This window comes from Sturnira hondurensis, unplaced genomic scaffold, assembly GCF_014824575.4.
Source record: "Sturnira hondurensis isolate 20B ecotype Veracruz unplaced genomic scaffold, ASM1482457v3 Scaffold0004068, whole genome shotgun sequence".
Classification (NCBI taxonomy): Eukaryota; Metazoa; Chordata; class Mammalia; order Chiroptera; family Phyllostomidae; genus Sturnira; species Sturnira hondurensis.
Window position 1 is genome coordinate 7,631,757 of NW_028076699.1, and position 26,058 is coordinate 7,657,814.

General features: G+C 42.3%; 1 protein-coding gene across 1 annotated transcript in view; it reads left to right on the forward strand.

The window, feature by feature from the left end:
- The window catches only part of FAF1 (Fas associated factor 1), a 432,339-nt gene that overhangs the window by 396,306 nt on the left and 9,975 nt on the right, over nt 1-26,058 (forward strand). The window lies entirely within an intron of this gene.

Sequence of the window (26,058 nt, forward strand, 5' to 3'; positions counted from 1 at the left end):
GCAACCCACTTCACTGTTTTGTGGCTCTGTGTGGGGGGAATGCTTGGAGAGAAGACAGTACCACTATCTGACCTATGGTGGTTTGCCCTGACCTTGCCTGGTTTCTAGTCACTTCACCCACTTCCCGTATGCAGCTGACACCCTCCCAACTGTTGCCCTGGTACTGAATCCCAGAGTAGGTGAGTTTGTGTATGTTCTGAGATCGTTCAGGCCCTTTAAGCAAATTCTTCTGAAAACCCAGCAGTTTCTTCCACCCTCCCAATCACCACTGGTTTTTATAGCCAGAAGTTATAGGGATTTATCTTGCTGGCGCTGGAACCCTGGGCTGTGCATTCTCACCTGGGGCTAGGATCGCTTGCTCCCAAGGTATCCCTCCTGACTTTTATCCACTACCCGTGAATGTGGGACCGCTCATTCCATTGGTGCTGCTGCCTCTCTGCACCACACCACATCCCCTCTCGTCTTCGCTGGTCTCCACATGTCCACCACTCCTACCCATCTGAATGAATGTGGCTTCCTTAAGTCCATGGTTGTCAGACTTCCATGCAGTTCGATTTTCTTACATTTCTTACATTTGTTTTGAGGTTTAGTTATAATTCTCTCTGGCTGTGTGAGGAGGCAAAGTGTGTCTGCTTACGCCTTTATCTTGACCAGAAATCCCCATTTTATGTGTATTCTAAAACAAAGAATTTTCCCCCAGCTTTCCGGGGGGGCGGTTCTCCATAAGCATAATTCATAAATGTTTTCTTTCCCCCTGTAGTGTTTAAAGGAAGAGGAGAATGAGTATAAACAAGCTTCTAGCAGGGTTTCCCACACAGTAGACCCTCAGTAAAGGTTTGTTTAAATGAAATGAGGGGAAAGCCTTACAAACTAAGGTATACAGATGATTTCTTCTGTCACCCATCTACTTTTATTACACTGAGCACTAAGCTCAATTCAGGGGACATAGTGCTGAGAAATAGTGACGTGGTTCTTACCCTTGTAGGACTTACAGTCTGTATGCAAAAGCTACTGTTGGATGATGTCTGACTTTATCGATAATATGAGGATGTCATTTGTCACCATAAGGATATATAAGTAGTTTAATTTATGTTTCATTCATGTATTTGTTCTTTCTTACATAGCAAGACATTTGCTCAGTAACCAATCTGCCAGCCTCCATTCCAGACAAAATAAAAGAAATTGTTACTAACCTTGAAGAGTTCACATTTTAGTGAAAGCATACATCTAAAGCAAGTGCAGTACTGATTTGTACCCACAGACCTGTCTGGTGTGGCTCATTGGATTGAGCACCAGCCTGCGAACCAAAGGGTTGCTGGTTCGATTCTTGGTCAGGTTGCATGGCTAGGTTGCAAGCCAAGAGGAAACCCATCAATGTTTCTCTGCATCTCTTTCTCCTTTGCACTTTCTCTAAAAAAATAAAATCTTGAAGAAAACAAAACAAAAACAAATTTGTACCCATAGAAGTATAGATAATTTCAGCCAGTAGTGATAAGGGAAGAGAAGGAAATGAATTTGACCTGAGCCTTGCAGAGAGAGATGTTGGGTGGGTGGAAACACAGAAACATAGTTACACATAAAAGTTTCAGTCTTAGTTAGACCTGTGTCTGAGCCCCAGGCCATCATATACCTGCCATATGACATTGGACAACTCACTTGGGTTTGCTAAACTTTTATTTCTCTGCCTTTGAAAAGGAAATAATAATATCTAGCTCAGAGAATTGTGGTAAGTGTTAAAAAACTGAATGTAAACTACTATGTACCAACCACATAACAAATAATTTCAGCTATAATTATTCTAAGTGGAGAGAGGCAGAAATGAGGGGAAAGGCTTACAGATAAAGAAAGCATGATAGCAGTGAATTCTTTCTCTACAGCAGTGATAGACACTTTTATGGTTAAAAATATCCAATTGTTCTAATCCAGATTTAAGAATGTATCACTTGGAATCATAGTATCTCCTATTCGAAAAGATCTCAGAGATAGCAAGGACAATGCAGTCCTTCGCAGGTAGCGGAGTCAGAGCACGGTAAGATTAGCATTTTCCTTAAGTCACATGGGCAGTTACAATAATAGCAGGGCTGACACTAAAAACCCAAGTTTTCATATGGTCATTGCTTTTCTAAGATTGTTGGCTCCTTTTAAAAGTCTGTTAATAGATTATAGAGTTCCACTTAAAAACTAGAGCCATAGGATAATAAAACTAGAAAATCAACATTAGAGACCACCTAGTAAATGCAATAAATTGAGGCTCTAAGCACCGATATTTAAAAACATTCTGTACTTAAATGACTTTCATGTGCTAATGCCTCTAATATTGCAGTGGGATTGATTTTCAATATATATTAGACTGAGTTTGATTTTAAAAACAAAACAGAACAGAACCAGAAGGAAAAGCTTTAATGCCATTGAACTACCTGTCAACTGATGGTCATTGGCACCAATTCAATGCCAAGAGGAATTCCCAATTTAGGGTGCGGTGAGAAGGAAACGTTATTCAGTGCAAAACCGCTCAATTGTGAGAGAGCACAGGAAGACAGACTGCTGTAGAGCAGCTCATCTGGGATGCAGTACAGCTGTGAAAACAGCAAGGCTCTGAGGCAGCCCTGAGGCCAGACCCCTCTCCAGGTACACTGGTCTGCTCTCTTCTGCTCTGCTTAGGTCTGCTTCACTTTCTGCCAGTCTGTTCTGGCCTGCTCTGCCCTGGCGAGACATCTTCAGTGTTTCGGTTCAGCCAGGAAGACACTGTCTTAAGTTTTCAGTCTTCAGTGTAAAGGGAAAGTGCATTCCCAGAGCCAAAGGAGAGCTGGCTTTTATGGACAGAAGTCCCTACCCCTGGTCTCTGATTGGCCTGTCCTCAGGCAAATAAGGACTCCAAATCGTCAAAGTTTGATTGGTCCAAAAGGCACTCTAGTTGGTCAGAATTGCACAGCTCTGATTGGATGGGGAAAGCCTCAGTTCTGTTGGTTGAAATAGGATTTCAGGAACCCCTCGATAAAGGCTGGCTCAGCCAGCCAGACACAGTGTAGGCTGGCAGTTCAGTGCAGGCTTCTCCCTGCAGTGCAGTTTGTGTGAGAGGCCCCTGTGTAGAAAATGGCTGCTAGGCTCTGTTTTGTTTTGTTTTGTTTTTTAATTTGAACCTAGTGAGTCAACAGGAGCCTGTCTTAGTAAGTGCCTTCTTTCTCAGGGTTCACATACCTATCTATACCTTAAAAAACTATGCTTTCAAGATAAAGCAAGGTGAGGCATCTAATCAGTGAAATGCATGTTTAAATTACTACTGCTGAGCTTGCTCCAGTTCCTGTCAGATGTGTTGTATCACCATATATAATTACTTTAGGTTTTCCAGTTCCTAAGTGATCAAGATTTGGAAAATAAGAACTATGATTGCAAAGTATAAAGCAATTAATACCTAGTTGGTCACAATATAAATTCTGCCTCTAAACTTCTCTCAGATCTGTTTTTTCTCTCCTTCCCCATGTATCACTGCCCAGGTCTTCATAGCCCAGATTGGCTGTGACTTCCTAATTCATCTTCCTGACTCCAGTCGCCCAGCTGACCTCCCACCCATCCTCCCCATCATCTCCCTGGTTATTCTTCTGAAACATAGGTTTGATGGTATCTCTTCTCTCTCCTACTTAAAAGCCTCCAGTGGTTCTAATGGCCTGCAGGGAAAAGCTCAAACTCCTTACCAAAGCATACAAAATCTTTTACAGTCTCACACTATCTCTTTTTCATGCTCAGTTCTTTTCACTCCCTCCCATTACTTCTCTCACCACATGCATCCCACCATTAAGCCACAAAATACTTCATGACTGAATAAAACCAAGATATCTTACTCAGATGCAAAATGCATTCAGAGTCATTCACTCCTTCTGGGTTTCCAAGGTGGCCGCACAGGTGGCATTGGTGCTGTTCAGCGGATGGGGAACATGCGGGCCTGAGGTGAATCGACTTTTCTGAGAGCGTACATACAGGAAGTGACCACGCAGAACCACAGCCTAGGCCTTTCCCTTGCTTGATTTTCTGAAGTGATGTAAGGAAAAATGCTCCTGGAGTATTTTAACCACAGGACACTTGAGTTTATAGGTTGAAGTCAATTAGTAAGCTGTTTATATAATGTTTATAGTAAAAGTTTTTAAAAAGTGACATTGCTGCTTTTTTAATAGTTCTATGTGGAAAACACTAATCTGGCATAGCAACAGTCTAAAAGGGAAAAAAATTCCTAGCAAGAGTGGTTCATATTTCTTCAGATTATTCAATTTGTTTAAGAAATATATTAGTTACCAAATTGTGAGGTTTAGCTGATTTTAAGTAATGAGATGAAACATCTTATTCCTTAACAACGCCTGACACACTCAGTCAGTCGGAAGAGTCATAGTAAAGGGGTTTCTACTTTATCATGTGAATAATTGAGGAGATGGAATAGAGGGAAGGTAATGCGTATAGGAGAAGGAACTTTAGGCTGAGAATCAGAAGAACATTCATTAGCTGTACAGCCTTGAACAAAGCTCACCTCTCACGGAATATCAGCTTTTTCTCTATAAACAGAAACAATAAATTCTTCTCCCAGAACCATAGCATGGCTCAAATTAGGCAGTGTACTCAATAGTGCTGTGTAAACTTTGAGATACCATCTAAATATAAAAAGTAACGATGATCATGATGAGTAACAACCAAATGTTTAGGATAAGGTGTTTTTTAATAATAGCATTTGTGAGGTTAGTATACTAGGTAGTGTTCTAAGTACCCTGTATCTCGTTTAATCCTAAAAACTATTCCAAAGGTAAATATTCACGCTATCTGCACAGAGATGGGGGGTCTCAGGCACAAGAGGTTAAGTAACTTGCCCAGTGTCACAGTGAATATCAGCACCAGATACAAACCTAAGTGTGTGACTCTAGAGTCTGTGCTTTTATTCCCTGTGCAGTTATGCATCCTGAACCAAATAAGGAATAAGTAAATGAGATAGTTTATCATCTAGAAAAATATTTTCAATGTCCAAATGAAGCTCAGTTTTATACATTTGGAGAGATGTTATCTCTAATTTCTTCATATTGTCTTTGTAATTTCTATTCCTAGGTCACAGCCAAATGTAGGTAAAATGTACACTTGAGTTGCATTTCACACTTGTTTTTCCAGCAGTCTTCAGTTTTGCCAAGCACTGTGCCAAGTGCTAAGAAGTAAGGGTTGGTCCTTGTCTTTGAGACAGCCCTGGACTCTGAAACAAATAACCTTCATAGTGCAGTTCGTGGGTCCTGAGGGCAGTCAGACAAAAAGGGCAGTAGACATCAGAGTTGGCAAAGATCCCTGCTGGCCTGGGTACCCAGGAAAAACTTTGTAAATAGGAGAAAGCAAGTGAACAAAACTTTGAGATAGGATTTTTGGTGGGTGGATAAAGATGGTACAAACACCAGCAGCCAGACAGCTTGAGGAAAGATGCTAATGTTGGAATATTCAAGACATAGCTACCTGGTGGAATGTAGATCACACTGGTTAAAATAGGAGGTTTATACAGTAAAGTTCTGAGAAAAGGCTGAAGGAGGGTTGTGTAAAACCAGCCAAGAAAGCTTGGCTTTGCTCCATGTAAGGTCTGTTGAGCAAGGGAACGACATGGCCATTGTTATCAAAATGAGAATAATCACCTGTACATTACTCCATAATTTACAGAATCACATTACCTGGCACATCACAGGTGCTTAGTAAATGCCGGTCCCCTGATCTCTTTCTCTCCTCATTATCTTTGTGATCTTACTTAGTCTTCTGGTTTTAAATGCCATGCATACAGTTACAGCTCCAAAGTGTGTGTCTCTAGCCCAAGCTATCTCCTTAACTCCAGACATTTATACGTACAACTGCCCACTCCTCATCTCCATTTTGTGTCTAATTGGCATTTCAAGTTAGACATAGTTAAAGCCAAACCACTGATCCTTACCCTTCCTCAAACCTGCTCCCCTAGTAGTCTTCCTCGTCTCGTTAAAGGGCAACCTCACTTTTTTTGTTCAGATCAGAACACCTTGTAATCCTCTTTGATTTCTCTTTCTCTCATTTCTCTATCCAACTCATAAGCAAATTCTATAGGTTTTATCTTCAAAATATTTCCACAACCTACTTTTCACTGCCTCTACAAAACTGAGACTGGTAAGATATTTGGCGGCCTGGTAAAGAGAGAACATTCTCCAGCAGCCGAGACAATTAAACTATAGTTTAAGTCACTATAATTGCCTGTCCAAACTATTGTGTGTCCTAATCGACCGCTCTGCCTCCACACAGCTTCCCTCCAGCCCCAGTCTCTTTTTCTAAAAAAATAGCCACAGTGGTTTTTTAAAATATAAGGCAGATGATATCACCTTTTCTCCTCAAAACCTTGAAATGGCTTCCCATCTAGTTCAGAGTTTTCAGACGGTGCTCCCAGACGTGGCTGCCTAGCATTTCTCTGGCCCCACTCAGTCTTGTCCAGTCAGCCTGCTATGCCTTGCTCTTTGTGAAACGCCACAGAACATTTTCCCATCTCCAGCAGGCCTTGCCCTTAAACATTCTTCCTCTAGATACCTATATTGTTCATACCCTTACTTCCTTCAGGGCTCTGCTCAAATAGTACCTTTTCACTGAGGCGTTTTCCGACCAACTCCTACAGGGTGACAACCTACCTTCCCTCCTCTGTCCCCACTTCCCCGCCTGCCAGACCGGCAGCTCTTCTGCCTCTTACCCCCCTTCTTTTTCTCCACCGATCTTATCACCGTCTGACATAACAGATATTTAGGTATTTATTACCTACTACCCACTGTAATGAAAGCTTTTGAAGGCAGGAACACGACATGTTTTCTGCTGTACTATCTGTCACTTAGAACAGTATTTGGAACTTAAGTGAAGAACAGTAAATTTCTGTTGAATGAATGAAGCAAACAACCTGTGAAGTAATAATAATACAGTCTACTATTTATTGTATTCCCACGTGTGTCAGTCAGCTATGCTCTGCCCTTAACAGGTTTCATCTAATTAAATCCTTATAATAACCCCATGAGATTGGTATTATCTTTGCCTTATAGCTGGAAAACTTAAAGACACAAAGAAGCAGATTTCTAAGCCATGTCCAAAATCTGTTAAACCATGCAGGTATTATTTCCATTTTACAGATACCGATGATAAAACTGTAAGTTAAGTGTTTTTGGACAAGATTATATGGCCAAGAAGAAGAAATTATAAAGCTGTTGACTTTTTCTGTTCTCTCTCACTGGCAGCCTGGAAAGGTGAACAGGCACGGGAAAAGCCTAAAGCCAGAAGAATAGTCCAGGGATATTGCAGTGCTCACAATGAGATTGATAAAAATGCAGCCAAGAAGGGCAAGATTACAGAAATGTTTCTGTGCTCCGCTAACACCTGGACTAAGTGTTTGGATAAATGGTTCCTGAGCTTCTCCTATTCCATCTGTGCTTGGAGTCAGAAAGATCTTTGTTCTGACACTGGCACTTCCATCTGTTTGTTGAGTCACACCGAGTTCCTTCCTTCTCTTTTCTGTATTTCGGTTATTTCATCTTTCGGGTGAGGATCATGTCACGTGTCCTCACAGATATATTGTGATAAGATCAAAAGTGATCATGAAAACACTTAGTAAATGGCAGAGGGCCATGCCGTTCAGGTTAGTAACGCTGAGTTTCTTTGATCCTTCTCCAGCGAGTCGTTGTATTTGACCTGTCTCTAGCCTTTAAAAAGATAAGTTTAGACACATTCTTTGTTCTTAATATGACCTGCCTTTTTTCATGTGTGTTATATAGACCCTTCCTTGGAAGAAAATCTACTATTCACTGCAGTGTTCCTAGGGCAAATAAAATGTGTTCGGAGCATTGGCAGGCATGACAGGGAGATGGCATGATATGTGCAAGGAATCAGTTACTAGGTGGACCTCAGTTGAGTCACAGAACCTCTCTAAACTGGTTCCTTCACCTGTGAAAGGCAGAAACCAATAGCCATATATGAGCCATGTATGAGGTAGTTATAAGAATTAAGTGAGGTGATCTGAGGGCAAGCACATCACCTATGGTAGGTACTCAGGACACATGATACTTTAAGATATGTAGACCTTGTACTAAGAAGGAATAACACGGCTCACCAACTGGACATGCCCCTGGGCAGGGTACTGGGTACAGGGTGAAACCACACCATCTCACGTTCGGTCATACTTTCCTTTAAGGAAGCATATTCTCTCTTCCCTCCATGTGACTGTTTCTACAAAGCATGGTATAATTTTCTGCTTAGTTTCAAGATGAGTTGGGTCTCAGCCTTCCATAAGTATGTGGCTTTCTGATACAAAAGTATTTTTTGAAGTTTTTGTGGCTGTTTGGGTGAATTCTTCAGTTCTTACAGGCTTTTCGGTTTTCAGCCATGTAGGGAAATAAATTATTAATGCCCCAATCTGTGTCAGACATTTCAGAAAGTATTCTCCCATTTAATCTTTATGCAGATCCTAAGATACAGATTTGAACCTCTGAAGCCTATGCTATTTATCCTGAACAGAAAACTGTTTTATATAATGTGGCAAGGGGTCCTGAAGACCACCTCCAGGTTTGATGATTTCCTAGTAGGACTCACAGGCTTGAGCAGACTCATGGCCATGATTTACTACAGCAGAAAGATACAAAGCAAATCAGTATAGAGAAGAGGCACATGGGGCGAAGTTCAGGGGAAACCAGGCACAAGCTTCCCAGAGTCCCCTCCCAGTAGAATCGCACAGGGTGAGCTCAATGCCCCCCGCAGTGGTGTTAGACAACAAGCAAGGAGGCTTGTTAGGGACTCAGTGCCCAGGGTTTTTATTAGGGACTGATCACAGAAGTAGGTAGCCTTTACCCGGCACATCCCAAAATTCCAGAATCCCTCAAGGAAGGCAGATGTTCAGCATAAACTTTGTTTTTTGTACGAACAGGTCAGGCTTTAGTAAGCCACTCTATCAGTTTGGGGAATAGTGGGAACCCTCCCAAAAACCAAGTTCCCAGACACCAGCCAAAGGCCAACTTTGCAAGCAAGCCTTTTAAAGAGTAGCAGTGAGGCATGCTACGTTAACTCTTTTCTGCACAAGATCACTCCAGTTTTTCCCTTTATTAGTTTATTAAATATCAAAATGTCTTGCAGTCAGTGGCATATTAGATTCAATGTCTATATGGTACTTTGAAAAACTGGAGGCAGCATTTAAAACTCAAGAAATTGTACACGTAAACCCACTTCTCTACATTCTCTCCGCAGACTCTGGCAGTCTAGCCCCGCTGGGTGGCATCGCCCCCAGGAGGATGGTAGGCGGGGTCCAAGCAGCAGCTGCCCCTGACTAGGGACTGGCCGGGGTAAAACCTCCCCCACAGTTCTCTGCCACCCCCTCTACCCAGTGGTGTTCCTGGACCTGGAGGCCATTTGCCATTTCACTCCCCTTGTTCTTGACCAAGACATCTTTACAAAATAAAATGATATTCAGTGGGACCCTACAACACCTGCAGTATTGATGTCAGGTATACTTTGTAGGGATCCTGGATTTAGACAATTACAACAAATCCCATTACCATTAAGGTCTATCTTAGAAAGCCAGGTGACTGCCTCCTTAAGTTTCTGTATTAACCCTTTTTTTATAACCTGGCCCAGGCACCAGTTCAAGTACAGCACAATTCTAGCTATGTTGAAGCTGACCTGAATGCCTTCCAGAGCTGAGGCGGTGTCACAATGCCAGGGGACATACAAGAAACACAGTTCCGGAGGACGCAGGTGATACCCCTGGAAACAGAGTTGCCAGTTGTTAGAGCCCCCCCAGTAGGACACAGGCTCCCTGTGGCACCTCCAACCCCTGGGTTCTCAGTCCGTTCAAGTAACCCAGTTCAGCCTTTGGCTTCAGAGGGACTGCCTAAGGCAGCCAGTCTGTTTTTGTTTGTCCACGGTACTAGTCCATTCAGCTCCTGGTACAGACGGCATCTGGAGGTGTTCCATGTGGAAGTATGGGAGCTGGGTCTGTCTTGTAGTCACCACTGTCGAGTGTGTTGTAGACTCAGCAGTCAGTTTGAATTCAGGGTATTCACAGCAGCTTGGAAAGGCAGCGTGGGGAGTTTTCCTCCAGGAAGAAGTGAAAGTTTCCAGGAACAGTTTTGATAAAGGTCTTTAATCCTTACACCTCCCCAGGTGCCAGAATTTTGTTTTGTTTGTATTGTTTTTCTTCTTTGTTACAAAATCAGAGTATCCTATTTAGCAAACATAATTTTATTGTTTTTTTTTTCATTATCCCCTACTCTCATCCAGACCTTTCTTCTGCAAGGATTGTATTTGCAAAAGGGTCAAAATATTTTTATGAAAAGTTAGTTTTATACAACTTAAACGAGACACATCATTTTTAGGAATTGGTTAGGACAAATTTCTGAATTATAAAAAACTTTTCCAAATAAGTTTTCATAACCTCCCCTTTCATCCTGTTCATTTATCCAGTGAGCAGCAGAGAAAAGATCATCCCTTTTTGAGAACAGCAGCATTTAATAATCCAACTGTCTTTCTAAGGTGTGCGTACCAGGAGAAAGGTGAGAGAAATAGAGTCAAGCAATTCATTGGTCCATTGTTGCAGACTGCAGCTAATCTAGGAAGTTGAACACAAGTCAATAACAATGAGACAACCCCTAAAGGAAGGCAAGAGTCCATCTCTAAGGAATCGGCAGCAGGGTCATGCTACCTGTGATGTGCCCTCCCCTAACATTGCTTTTGGCAGGAGTTGTAAGTTAAGGATTTGGTCAGTTTCTGTATCAAATATAAGCCAGTTAGCAGCTGGAGTTTACATGGTCCCATCCAAAGAACAAATTCATTCTTGTGGACATTCTAATGTGACCCAAATGGTGCAGACTGCATCCAAGATGTTCTCACAGTTTCAGGCCCCACAGAGAGGTGGCCTAAATCTACAATTGTCCCGGAGTCAAAGTCCTGTTAATGAACCTGTGCTTGCTTTCATTCAGCACAGCACTTTCTGATGCTGAAACAGTTTACAGCTGACAATATGAGGTTTTAGTTCAGAGTCAGGTCAGACCATTAGGATCTGTGGGGTTAGGATTTCAGAAGGAGCCAGCAGCGTGGCTTCAGCAGCAGCAAGGCCAAGGTGCTGCAGGGCCAGGCAGTGCTGTTCCAAGTTCACCTGCAAGCAAGGCTTTCTTAAATCTTCTGATTTTGTTCAAACTTATGTACTCAGAAATGTGTGTCACACTGGAAAATCATCAGCCTCTAAAGAGCAGACATCTGATTTTATAAGAGCTCATTAACAAACTAAAAACTGCTTTTTAAAATTTCCAAGGTGTATGGCCAGACATGGCCTCTCTTTTCCATGTTGTCCTCCTTTTCCCAGAGGCTCCAGTAAGGAGAAATCATTAGTTCTAGAGACTTGTTCTATTTCCAGTATTTAGAAAGTTTAAATTCTAACCCCTTCATCAGATGCAAAAAAGCAAAGAAATTGTGTTCTAGCACTTTTTTTTTTTTTCAGCTTTCTTTGGTTGGGATGATTCCTCTAGCATTTGTGAAATAAGAAGCATATAAAGTTTTGTATCAATTTTTACTATATATCCAGATACAACAACCACAAAACATAAAATCATTATTTTTAAAAATCTCTTCCTTTTTTCTCATTTCTAATTTGCTAAGACACCTAGTAGTAAATTTACAGGTTAATATTGTACAGGGTTAATATTGAAGTTGCTGCTGAAGTGCAGGGGCAGTGGGAGCAGTACTTGGCCCCTGCCGCAGAGGAGACAACAGCTAAGCTGAAGAAATGGCTGAAATGCTTTTCCCCCTTTTCTTCCCTCGGGTGTATCTAAAATTGTGTTCCAGCTCCAGGACTGATTTAAGTTTTTTCCTTGCACTTGATGGTGAGAACAGTGCCAACAAGCTTTAACATTTTTGGCCCATCCAAAGCTCACCTTTGGGAATTTGGGGATCTTCGGTCTTGCTGCCTGAAAGAGAACAAAAACCAAAGGCATTATGAGGCTGCACCTTTTCCCCCTGACTTCTACCAATACAACCAAAGCAGTCAAGGGAGCCCGCAAGCCAGCTGTCCTGGAACTGGGTGTATCGTTTTAGAGTTCCATAGGTAACTTCTAGCTCTCACAACAGGCAGCAAGCAGCTCAGCTGCTGTTTCATACTGTGGGTGAATGACTCTATCCATGGAGGCACCAAAGGTTCTTTCTTTGAACAATATTTCCTCCATATTTTGATGAGTCAGATTAGCTTGTTCTTTTCAGTCTAACTTCTGACACCAACTGTGTTGGGGTAAGTTTCCAAGATCACTCCAGGTTTTGGTGATTCCCTAGCAAAACTTAACAGGACTCGGCATATAGTAATACACACAGATATGATCTATTACAGCAAAAGGATACAGCCCAGAATCAGCACAGAGAAAAAGCAACATGGGGTGAAGTCCAAGGGAAACCAGACACAAGCCTCCGAGAGTGCTCTCCCAGTAGAATCACACAGAATGCGCTTCAGTCCCCCAGTGATGATTTGAGATAACCCATGTGAACTAGTGCCAAGTGAGAAAGCTTATCGGGGACTCGGTGCCCAAGTTTTGTATTGGAGGCTGGTCATGTAGGTACCCTTTGCCTGGCATGTACCAAAGTTCCACAGTCCCAGAAGGAAAGCAGTGGTTTGCACAACCAGTTCAGCTTTAGGGATCCCCTCTTACCAATCCTGCAAGTGGTGGGAACCACCATCCTCTCCCCTCCCAAGACCCAAGTTCCCAAGTGCCAGCCAAGGACCAACCTTGTAAGCAAGCTTTTCAACAAAATATCTGTTAGGCCTGCTATGTTGACTCTGCTGTACATAACGTAATTTTATTTTTTAAGATATTCACGTATCAAATTCACTTCTGGGATTGACTGCTGGATATGTAAGTGGAACTCTCTAAACGGGGAATCTTCTAAGCATTTGACTTTGCTTTTCACCTTCACTTGTAACAGAACTTAGGACTATAATAAATGATAAACGTAGCCTCAGAAAACTTATCATGAGCACCAGTTAGCCCTGTATTTTCAAAGATTTTCAGAGAAAATCTTGAGGGAAACACAATCCCTGGATATGGCCATCTCTTAGTTTCTAGGGTGCCAGCATCTTCTCTGTAAATGTGTCCCCAAATCTGCGGGGGTTTGCACAGAGCCTCTCAGTTGTCTTTGAGGCGGTAGCCGCTTTTCCTTACAGAGGGAGAGCACTTTCTCAACCTGGCCACTTAAAACAAAGGGAACGTTGTTGGTGTTTATTTTTCCTTGCTTGTTTTATAAGCAAGTATAAATCAACACTGTAAGGATGATTTATTTAACACTACCTATTCTTTTCAGTCACTCTCAGGGGCACTGCAGCATGAGACAAGAGCAGGCAAGCTGTGGATTCAAATGGACCTGGCTTTGAGTTATGGATCAGCTCTCTGTTGCGTGATCTTAGATTATTTATTCTCTTGGCAAAATGAAAGTAGCAATACCTACTTCAAACCGTTGCTGTGAGCATTACAGGGGTTGTGGGCGTTAAGGGTTGAGAAATTGCCATCTCCTTATTTTATTCCGTAGGTTGTGGGTAGAAATATATTGGTTTTAGAGCTGAAAAGTACAGTCAGTTCTTATTTTTCACAGTAGTTATGTTGTATAAAGTTGCCACAAACACTTAATTAGTGTATTCAAACATTGCTTCTAGGGCTAAGATAGGTTTAAGTTCCTGTGAGCCTCTAGTTAAAATTTTCATCAACCAATTAATATGTAACTTTGTTTATGTATGTTTCTGTTTAAAGACCCCTTATTTAATGTAGAATGTTGATTCATTAACTTTGACCTCATGGCCAATGATCCGAAAACTCACGCCTGAATATAATACATACCTAGTTACCAGGTACTTGCTAGACACTAAAGATACAAAGATGTGACCAAAGCCTTATAGGCGAGCAAATAAATAAAGGTATTCAAAGATCAGAAACGCTGTGGTTGTTGTTGCTGCCTGTAATGGAAACCTAGGGAATGGGAGAGAGTCTAGTGCTGCTTGGAGGTCAGAAAAGCTTCACAGAAGAAACAGGGTTTGAACATTTTTACAAAGGAATAGTGAAACACTACTCAGCAATGAAAAGGAATGATCTCTTAATATGTGAAACGGCTTGGATGGATCTCAAGGGCATTATGCTGAGTGAAAAAAGGCAGTCTCAAAAGGTTACACTGTGTATGATTACATGTATATAACATTCTTGAATTGACAAAATTATAAAGATGGAAAACAAAGCAGTGGTTACCAGAGATAGAGAGCATTGTCTTAGGGGGATTGTCATAGGGGTTAGGGTTTTATTCTGTATCTTGATGGTGGTGGTGGTGGTGGTGGTGGTGGTGGTGGTTACACAGATCTTCAGGAGATAAAATTGCACATAAATATTCACAGATACACAATGAATACACATAAACACTGATGAAATGTAAGTAAGGCCTGTAGTCTAGTTAACAATATCGTACTAATGTCATTTTTCTGATTTGATGTTATACTACAGTTATATTTAAAGGAATATTTGTCAAGGAGAAATAGGAACAAAAACAGGAATACAAGCCAGTATGGGTCTGGGGAATTGCACACAGTTTGCTATGATGGAATTTAGGGTGTGAAGTCGGGCATAGAAGGAAATGAAATAGGAATTAAAAAATAACTGAAGGGCTTACTTTACATTAATATGTGATTTTCAACCTTTTTTTTATCTCATGGCACATAAATTAATCACTAAAATTCTTCAAAACACCAAAAATATAATTTTTGCTGATCTGAAAAAAATAGGTATAATTTTTATTCACTCACACTGTATAGCTATTGTTGTGTTGGCTGTTGTCATTTTTTATCTGACAATCTAAGGGAAAAGAGGTCAGTGCCCCTGACTAAATAGACATTGCATGTTTTAAAAATTCTTATGGTACACCTGTCGAAAATCACTGTATTAATCCAACAAATAGTATTCGAGCTGCTCTGATGCTCAGATATTGGGGATACAGTAGTGAATTGGCTCGACAAGGTTCTTGCTCTCACAAAACCAATTCTAGTGAGAATCTGAACTAGTTAAGGTAGGTGTTATTAACCCATGTATTAAAGATGAGAAATTTAGGCTTAGAACTGCCAAACAGCTAGTGCAAACTGACGTTGTTAGTAAGTAAGTGGTGGAACAGCGGCTCCACCGAGGTCTTTCGAGTCCACGTCTCTGCCTTTTCCCTACTGCCTCAAGTGTGTTGGTGATTCTCATCAGGGAGGATCAGAGTGGGGAGACCAGATAGGACTGTTCCAGTCGACAAGACAGCCAGCTATGAAAATCTGGACTAATATGGCAGTAGTGGGCTTAGAGAGAATGCGCAGAACAAGAAGGAAGGAAAAATCAGTGGGTTTGGTGACTTTCTAGCTGTGTCGGGGCTGGGAAGATAGGACCAAGTAGTTGTCAGAGGCGACTTAGGGGTTCCCAGCCTGAATGACTGGAGAGGTTGGAGTTGGTGTGCAGGAATGAAGAGAGACAGATAAGGGGTAGATGCATCTTGGAATTTGTTGAGACCCAGGTGCCAAGAGAAAGTCCATGTGGTGCTTGCTAACAGAGGATGAAGACATTTAAACTGTGAGAGTGGCCAACACTACAAAGTGCTCCTGGACGTGACTGGGTGGATCTGAAGGAGATGCGTGATGGAGACAGTATAGGCTAGTGGTTGGAAGAGTGGGTTCTGGAGCCCCAGACTAAATCTCAACTCTGCCATTTCCTAGCTCTTTGATCTTGGGCAAATTACTTAGCCTCTATGTAGCTCAGTTTCTTCATCTATAAGATAAGGATAATGATAGTATGTACTTAACAGGGCTGTTGTACAAATGAACCGAAGTGGTACTTACAAAGCACCAACACTTAGCAAATGCTCAGTGTATTTAAGCTCTTGTGATGGAGTTGATGGTGTGGAGAGGAAAGGATCTTGCCACAGAGGTACTGAGGGAAAGGTGGTATTACATGAGAAAACCCATTATTGTATGCCCCTGGCCGGATCAAAGTATACACAGGAGTTTTTAAAATATGCTTGAGGTGATTACAGTCATTTCTTGGTAGCTGAGTGGAATTCAGAGTCTTAGTGGAATCTGCCTCTACCCCTTTCTAAGTTATTTACGAAGAACTTGGGGTGGTAGGGGTTGATGACAGTGAATAAAGCCATTTATTGTTACACCTGTTAAATGCATGATCAAGCATATTAGTTCTCTGAATGATAGCTATCATCCCATTTTACAGATGTAGACACAGAAGCCTAGGAGAGCTCAATTTCTCAACATTATACAATAAATATCAACACCAGTATTTGATTCCCCAGACCCAGGTCCTTTCCCTGTAAGATGAATGGAAGATGGAGTGACAGTGACTGATTATATGTAGGCATGTTGATGTATTTAAACCTTTATAAAATTATTTACTTTCCCCTAGAACTTAATTTTTATAAAGTGTTTATATAGCATTGTACTATTCAGAATGCTGTGTGAAAAATCAAATAAACTTTTGAAGGCTGTACATACAATCCAATCTGACTGCATTCAGCCATAAATAAAAAAATCATTAGTTCTGCGCTCAGTATTCCAGGTACTTCTGCAGGCAAGCTTTGCTCACTTAAAGTCTGTATAATAACCCCATTGTAAATACAAACAACTGCAAACGTGTATATGTGCAGATTAACCTTTTCTAGAGACTCCTTGTAATTTTCAAAGCCAGTGCTGAAGTTCCAGAGTACGTCAGCAGGTGCAGGGACATGCCAGACCCCCTGGGCCTTGCTGCAGGGCCAGCCCCAGCCCCCTTCACCCAGACCACACCTGCTGCTCACCCAGAACCAGCGCTTAATGTCTGCGACTGAGTCCCAAACCTGAAGATACCCTTGACATTTTCACATTTATTTCACTTCCTCTTGTTGGCTGTATGTAAGTGTGAATAGGACCTCCTTATGCATGAATATTAGACTGTGAGAACTAGAAAAGACCCCTATTTTATAGATTTAAAAAACCAGGATGCAAAGAAGGAAAGTAACTTGATCAAGGTGTAGGGAAATCGAAGGATACCAGAAGTAGAAATGGTTGGTCCAAACGTACAACAGCCACAACATGAAGGTTAAGATACACATTTTGTAAACAAAAAGACAAAGAATTGTACTTGTACAGATCGAATCTGAAGTTATTTGGGATTACTGGTATGTCTAATTCATCTGAGTACAATGCCTGCCACATAGTAAACAACTAATATTGGTTTATTATTTATGAAAGTGTAAGTCTGTAAAATGGTTACATTGAAAGAAAGACTTGTGCACTTTAGAATGAGATGTTGAAGAAAGAGAAAGCATGGAGCTGATTGAAACCGTAAGGCACAGTTAGGTGTTTTACCTTCCTCATGCCCCTCTGCCATCCTCTTCCCTCTTGTAGCCCTTTGCTGTTCTGCATCGCAGCGGGTCCCGTTCCTGTCTGCATCCTGCCCTGGGCTCTACACGCCTTGAGGACAGAGATAGTGCCTGTTCACTTTGGTTTCCCAGTGTCTGGCACAGCTTCTGGTCATAGTAAACACTCAGGAAATACTTGTTTAGTAAGTAGATGAGAGGGGAAAAGTATCCCTACCTATTCATGCATCATTGTGTTTGTTTTCCACATTTTTCATCTCGCCAGGCAGAAACTCACAGTATCCTCATGGCTTGAGGGTAGGCAAGAGAGGGACCCCATTATAGTGGCATTCACTTTCACTTTCCTTGTTTCCTGCCTCTTCTCCCTCCCACTATCATCACACACCCCCACCCCCACCACTCCCCTTACCCCATCGTCATGGAAGAAAACTCCAAAGCCGGGGCCAGAGGGGAAACCATGGATTCTGGAATTTGAACTCTAGAAGTCACCCTGCTGGTTAAAATTTTCAGGTGTTTTTTAACAGCCAGTTAGTTGGCAGCCTCTGCCTCCAGCAGGACATTCTCAGAGGAATATGAATATTGGGGAGGGGACTAAGGTGAGACCAGGCACCCTGAGACAGAGTTTTGATTCTTCCAGCCATTTGTTTTGTGATCTCACGCAAGGTATGTACTTCTCTTGGTCTTATTTTCCTCTTCTGAAATATGAAGAGATTAAGTGTGTGATTCTGTGATTAAATGACCTGGACACAGAAAGTACCTGCCCCACTGACAACCCTCTTCTGGAAACCAGAACGCAGCCACTGGCTTTGTGGCCCTACTGGCTTTATTTAAGATCATCTTCTCTGTAGGAGAAGGTCTCTGTCCCAGGCAGTTTATGGGGACTTAAGCTTTATTTACTGTAGCTGGAGGCTCCTATAAGCTGGAGCTTTGACAATATTTCACATTTATTTATCTGAGCCAGAGCTTAGGATCAGGTGGCAGCTAAGTCACTTAAGGTTATTCAGATGCACTGAAAATGTTGCTTAATAATTCAGAACCAGTTTTCTCTGTTTGGAGTATTAAGATTGTTTAAATCCTTCTAATTAGCCAATTCCAACAGCAGTTTAAGTAGGGAAAAATCTGTCCCTTCTGAAAGAGCAACTGCTGCAAACTTACTGTCACTCCCTATGTCTGCGCAGCAGGACTGACTGAGGGAGGGGCCAGAGAGCCCTTCCAGAGCCAGGGGCCCTGTCGGGTGGCCCGCTCACGGTAGCAGTTCTGTGTGCTGTCGGGGTGAGGCTAGGGGAAGGGTTCTGTGGATCCAGCTCCTTTTGACTCCCTTTCTTTGGCTTGGGGGAGGGCCTGGCGAGGAGTGGGGGGCCTCCACTCAGTCACTCATTCAGTGGGTCAGTAAACACCCACCTTCAGCAAACACCTGCTGAATTCCCACTGTTTCCAGCAGTGGACTAGGCTCTGGGATAGATAGCCAGTGAGACCTCATTCTGTGCCCTCAGAATTCAACCTGAGAGACAGCCTCAGAGACTTACAAAGAATTACAAAATAACCTGACAGGTATAGCAGACAGGTAACTCAGGGCAAGACTGTAGCTGACCTTTGAGTTAGATCCTACAGGAGTGGGATGCCTTGCCTGGCCAGGGAGAGACCACAGTGAACATACAGGGCCCCTGTGTTGCGGGAGCCCATGGCCCAGTGAATCGGAGAAGATACCACTTAAGATTACCTCGGTTACAAGGAACAGGAGAAAGAGATTAATTTAGGCTCTGTCACTTAGTCCTGGTTTTTTTTTTTTGGATGAAGTAGCATTGGAGCTGAGCCTTGAAGGATATACAATGTAAATTTACAACAGTGGATAGAGGACAATCCATTAGGAGAAACAGTGGAAACAAAGATTCAGGTAGGAAAAGGACCAGGCATATTTGAGGAATAGCAAACTGCTCTCGTCCGCTGCAGCATAAGGTCTGTGTGGGGACAGTATTTAGAGGAAGACTGGTGGGGCCACGTCTTGACCACCCTTTCCAAAAGTTTAGGCTCAAGTATCACTTATATGGAGTATATTTTTCAAAAGAAAATAGAGTAAACATCTATTTTGCCACTTAACTTTTCAAATGTTGTTAATAAAGGCTTGCTCTGTATTTTTCAATGTTCAGTAGTAACCAAACATTCCCTGATCATTTATTCAACAAGCATTTATTGAGAGTGTATAATATACCAGGTTCTTTGCTAGAATCTGGAAATAAACAGGAAACGCACAGCTCCTGTCTCTTAGTTGCTCCAAAGCAGTAGTTCAGGATCACACAGGTAGTCCCTCGGGGGGTATGTATTCCCTTCCCTCCTCTGAGCCCCAGCCCTCTTTGGACATGGGGACCGAAGTGATAGAAAATGAGCCTGCAGAAAAGTCTGGCCCAATAAAATACTTATCTCCAGCCACCTTCAAGTACCACATTCCTAGCATCTTCTCTCCCAAAGAGAAGATGTTTCTCATCATGGTATTTTTCTGTAAATCCAGGAGAGAGTTTGGGAGTTTCAGCTCTAAGTTTGGTATTGTACAGGTGCCCGCTGGACCAGCCTTCAAAGAAAACACCTGCTCTGTTCATGAATCTTGCCTTCCAGTTTCATAAGCTTTGGGGCAGATGAAATGTAATATGAAAATAGCTCAGAGAGAGCCTTGGTAACATTTAAGATATTGAACGTGCTGCATCTGGTAACTAGAAAATTTAATGATCTCCTGCTGTTTTGGTAATTGGATAAGTAAATACATCAGAATAAATCACACCGGCAAGTCTTTTGTATGTCGTTAGGGACTCAACTCTTTTAACTCCCGTTCAAAGCTCCAGCTCTTGAGTGGTGTTTGTGTGCAGAGTCACACACACACCAGCTCTGGGGCCCCGCCTGAGCATTCAACTGCTTTCAAAATGCTCGCTGTCCCCAGCCACTCTGCCTGAAGAGGACCTCGAGCCCTGCCACTCCAGATCACTCTGAAGCCAGGGAGTTTAAATTTAATAAGGCTTTCAAGCCCTTCAAGATCTGTCTCCAAACTGTCTTTTCAGCCTTGTTTTCCACTATGGGTGTGCTATGTGTGTTGCCAGAAACATCACCCACTTACAAATGGGAAAACGAGGCCAAAGCAAAAGGGACCTATCCTGTTGCCCTGTAGAACCATTGAAGAATTTTAAGTAGAATCAGATATTTTGTTCAAGGAGAGACCTAGAGAGAAGCGGTCTCTCAGAGCCTATTAGTTTGTTGGGTGATGTCGTCACCAGCTTGCAGATGAAAAGTGTGGGTTTTCGGAGGTTAAACAACTTACTCAAGAGCATGCGTGTAGAACTGGAATTCAAAACCCACCAGTGCTCTTTCTTACTGCCTCCCAATTAGGACTTAATCCACGCCTAGTGGTGGCAGTCTGGGCAAAAATAATCAGGGTTGCTCAGGTTTTTAAGCTGAGATAGCAGTTCTAAACCTAATCAGTTAGTGGGTTTCTCTCCAAACACAGGGGTTAGTGTTGTGGACCAGTCTTTTATCAGAGGCATCCTAGGAACCTTTCATACAAGAACCTGGCAGCCTTCCATGATATCAGCCTCTGAAAGTGAGGCATGTCCCCTAAATCAGTGCTTCCCAGCCTTTTTCAAACCACTGCACACATTGAAAATGTTTTTGTGCCTCATTGGAATAACCATCCTAGGTTGCTCAGGGACAGAGACAACCCCGCCCTGAGGATTGTGGCTGCCCCAGGGGGTAGGGAGCCAGCGTGTTGCCACACTGCAGAGTCCTCATTCATGAATTTGCCCATACCCTATTTATTAAGCTTCCGGGGACAGTGAGCTTGTAAACCACTCTGTAAAACAGGACTTCATTTTATTTACTTGAAATTCTGTCTTCCAGGCCCCAAAAGGGACTAATCTTGAGAACTGGCTTCACGGGATGAGGAGACAAGCCTGTTTTCAATCTTTCTATGTTCACTCTTACAGACTTGGATCTTCCCACCCCAACCCTTCCCTCTTGTTAGAAGCCCCGCTATTCCCTTTGGGCCTTCTCCACTAACATTGTTGTTTAATAGCATAGTAACCAAAGCCACCATCAGGGATAGCAGTGCAAGGAGAGGTCACATATTTTATTTGGTGTTTAGGGTCCCCTGACAGTGTGCCGAGTTTAAAGTCATTTTGACATTAGTAACACTTTAGAGTTGGTGTCTTCCTTAAATAGTCATCTAAAGGCACAAACTGGGAATGAAGAATCCAGATTTGGTCCCAGATCTGCCGTGAATGCTCAGTAACCTTGGGTAAATTCTTCCCACTGACTGGGCTTTCCTGTCCCCATCTGTTACAGAAGTGACCTCTTTTAAAAACCCTCTAGCTCTAATAGTCCCTGGGTCTGTGATAATTGAGGAGCTAGTTGGGTGAAATTTGCCCTACTGCCTAAGGTAGTGATGTAGTCTCTTATGGGGAGACACGTACTTCAGTTGGATTAAGGGGAGCATCCTTTCAAGCAGGAGACTCAGAGTAAATAGTTTACTGCATGACGACAGCACCCAAATTACCTAGGGTGGTGGTGAAGAACACTTTCAGACCTAGTTTTAAATCTTCACTCTGCTACTTCCTGCATACAATCTTGGGCAAGTTATAGAAACTGTCTGAGCTTCTATTCTTCACTTTAAAAATAAAGGCAGTAGTACCTCCTTCATAAGATTTTGTAATGATTATAAATCACTTAGAACAATTAGCACCTAGTAAGCTCCCAATGAATGTTACTTGTTGTTAGTCATTATTATAATGTGATAAAAATGAAAAACAGATAGGGCAGCATACAAGATACAATTTCCATTTCTTGGTCACCTTAGTCTTCTCTTATTTGATCTTCCTTTAACTTTTCATTCACTCTGTCGTCTTCCCATCTTAAAACAAAAAAGTCCAGAAAAGAAAATGCACTGTAGGCTGTCTATGCTGTGCAGCCACAGAAGCCCACCCAACCTCACTCTGTCCATAATGGAGCATCTCTCTCCTGGAGACCCTCATCCCAGTGCCCCTTCTTTCCTACGATCCAATGAGACATTGGTCCAGAAACTGCACGGAAAGCTGGGGTGGAAATAGTCATGAATTAGTCCCATTGTGGACCCTTCCAGATCGGAAGTTCCTTTTGAGGTTGCATTACCAACTGTAGCAAATCTAGAATTTGCTAGGAGCTACAACTGATGACAACGATGGTGATGATGGTAGTAACCCTTTATGTTTGCAAATGACTTTACTGTTACAAAAGACTTTCACACCCTAATCAGCACATGACCAGCAAGCAGTTCAGCTCTTAAACTCTCCCTCTGATACTTTGTGGGTGTAACTTCCCTCTTTAGGGATTTCCAGTTCATCAAAATGTGTTTAAAGAAAATGAGTAATTAGCAATTAGGACCAAGGTGACAGTAACAAAAGATAGCCCCTGGGGAACAACAAAGCTTATGTGACAACAGGGCTACAGAGTGCCTGCTTTCTTTATGCCCAAGGGAAAGCCAGCTAGTCGCGTTAACTGTCCCTCGCATTAACTGTCCCGTTTAAAGGAAGAATTGGAGGTAAGAGGCAGTGAAGAGCAGTGCTGGAAAACAGACTAGAAGCTTCCAAACCAGGGCAAATTCTGGCCTCATCTTTCCTAGCAAGTCCCTTGATAATTTTTGGTCTCAGAGAATTCATCTATAAAACAGGAATAATAGGAGTACTTACCTGGGAAGCACTGTGACTATTTAATTAGATAATATATAGAGAACAACTAGTACGTGCTTGGCACTTATGAAGTGTCAAATAAGTAGTAACTTTTTGGTAGTATGACATTAATAATTAATTACTTTTTAAACGTGCGATATCTAATATGCATGTTTTTCTAATGGAGTACTAACATACTAGTTTACTCATAACACACCAGGAAGATTCGTGTTTCCTCAAGTTCAGTGTAAATGCTAATTTTGAACAAAGTCAAAAGCAGATATATTCAGCCTCACTGTAACCTGGGACTTCATCTGTGTAGCCTTTGTGCTGCCTCATAGAGTGGGAAGGTCTCAGATCTGAAGTGAAAAGACCTGCGGTCAGATGTGCACCCCACCAGTTTCTAGTTGTGTGACTGTGTGTAAATAATGTTCTTATTTGAGCTTCGATGTTCGCATTTGTAAAAATGAGGATAGATCAGCCCACTCTCCTAGGATAGCTCTGAAGTTTAGGTTCTATATGGGAAAGTGCTTTGAAAGCTGTAAAATAAGAGTCATTATTATTATGTGCTCATTCTTCAGAAAGATTATTAGCACATTCATTTTGTGTTCAGATAACTTGGGTTTAAAAAAGCATCTCTTTAAGAATAAGCTTTGTTGTAGCTTTATGTTACAGATTAGAAATTTATTTTTGAATTGATTTATGTTCTGACTGGGGGACTCTGTCACCTTCTAATCAAGGCCAAACAGACTTTGAGAAAAAGAAAGCTCTAGTCCTGTGTTAAATTACATCAAATCATAATTGTTAAGCACTTGCTTAGTGCTTTGGGGAACCTGGAGTTTTAAAGGCCATTAATAATAATCCTCTCACTTAGCTAGTTCAAGACTAACAGAAAGGCAAGACCAATGGAAAGATAGACATAGGACTCAGGTCGGGATAAAAATATCACCCTTGTCATTGAAAAGGTTGATCAGAGATTGTGGCTTGTGGTCTTCAGCCAAGGGGCTTGCCAGTGTATTCTTTTCCCCTAAATTAGAGAGTTGCTCATCTAGTCTTGGCATAGCTGGACACTGCAGGCCCCTCGGACCTTGTAGCAGGAGGGCACGTTGGCTGCAGAAAAGAGAAAGGAAAGTCTCAACTTTGTAAGTAAAGAAACAATGAACCAGAAGGTCCAGTGACTTGCCCATGGTTACTAGAGAACTAGGAGGTTAGAGCAGTGGGAATTCAACCCCAGACTCCTTCCCTAGACCATACTTTGACCATTCCAGTCACTGGGGGGCTCACACCATACAGGTGACATCTACAAGACATAAAGAAGGCATTGAATCATAATAGCTTCCATGTGACAGGCTCTGTGATGGCCATGTTAACCCCTTCACCCAGTGGAAAAGGAAACCGGAGCTCTAAGCATTTTACTGACGTGGCTAAGAGCTGGAATTTGAACCCAGGTGTCTCTTTTTCCAAGACCAACTATAGCCCAGTTGACTCCATTGAATCATTCACCGCACTTTTAAAAATGTAAACTAAAGCTTACAGAAGGAAAGTGACTTGTCCAAAAGTTGCACCACAAGAACCAGAATTGGAACCTATACATTCTGGCCCTTTACATCCTGACATTAGGTAGCGCACCGTCTTGGCAGTCAGCACACAGGAATGTGGAGAAGGGAGAGCTTGCTGAGGTCTGACAGGTGAGGGAAATTTTGCAAAAGGAGATGGTGCACAACTGTAGGGGTGGGTTTCCCTGTGCTTGGGGAGGTCTGTTGTGGTTTGCATGGTCTGCTTCGGAGGTAGAGGATGGGGCCTGGTGGTGGTTCACGTGGGGGCAGGGTGGAGAAGGAAGGGTTATGGATGGTAGTGTAGTGTTTGTTGTCTGTGTGGGCTACAAAAGGCTTGTGAGTTTTCTGCCAGTGTGGCAAAGGGCTGCTTCTGGGGGTCACTTGTGCAGGACTCCCTCTGCTCACAGTGCTGCCAGCATGCACTCCAGAAAGTGATTGTGTTGGTCACCAGAGGGGAACATTTTACTAGAGAAAATGTGAGAACAGAGCTTTTCTTTCTTTTTTGTTTTTAAGATTTTTTTTTTAATTATTTTTCAAGTACAGTTTTCTGTCAATTACTCCCATCCCATCCCACCCCCTGTGCTCCCCCCTCCCTCCCATTTCCACCCTTCTTATTTGTTGTCCATGTATCCTTTAAATATGTTCCTCTAAATCCCTCCCCTATTTCCCCTGAAATTCCCTCCCCTCTTCCCTCTGGTCACTGTCAGCCTGTTCTCTATTTCAGTGTCTTTGGTTATATTTTGCTTGCTTGTTTGCTTTGTTGTTTAGCTTCCTGTTAGAGGTGAGATCATATGGTAGATACTGGAACTTTCTGAAATGCAAATTTTACTCTAAAAGCAAGAATGCATTTTGAGAAACCATTGGTTTATTGCTTCCCAATTTCACACACTGAACCTGAAGTCTGTATCTCATGGAGTGAGAGATAACCCTGTTAGGCCACTTGTGGGAGACGGGGCAGTTACAATGGAAATGATGAAGCAGCAGCTCAGAAGACTTGGGTTCTGGCTCTGCCTCTGCCAGTTATGCTGTGTGTGAAGCCAGTCTCTGGGTCTGGTTTCCTCCTCTACAGAGTGAGGCTGATTCCCAAAGAATGATTTCCAAGTACTACTGCAGTTCATTACCCCCATAAACTATTAAAGTACATCAAGAACCTGAAAAAAATCCAACCTGGTGTGTATTTAAAGACTGGTGTTTTAGAGCAGCTTTAGGTCACAGCAGTAGTGAGCAGAAAGTACAAAGAGCTCTCATATAACCCCTGTCCCCCACAGACATACCCCCCTTACCAATAGCCCCCCTCAGAACGATCCGTGAACCTGCACAGACATTATAATCATAGTTGACATTAAGGTTCACTCTTGGTGTTGTATATTCAGTGGGTTTGGACAAATATGTAACGACATATACCTATCATTAAAATACCGTGC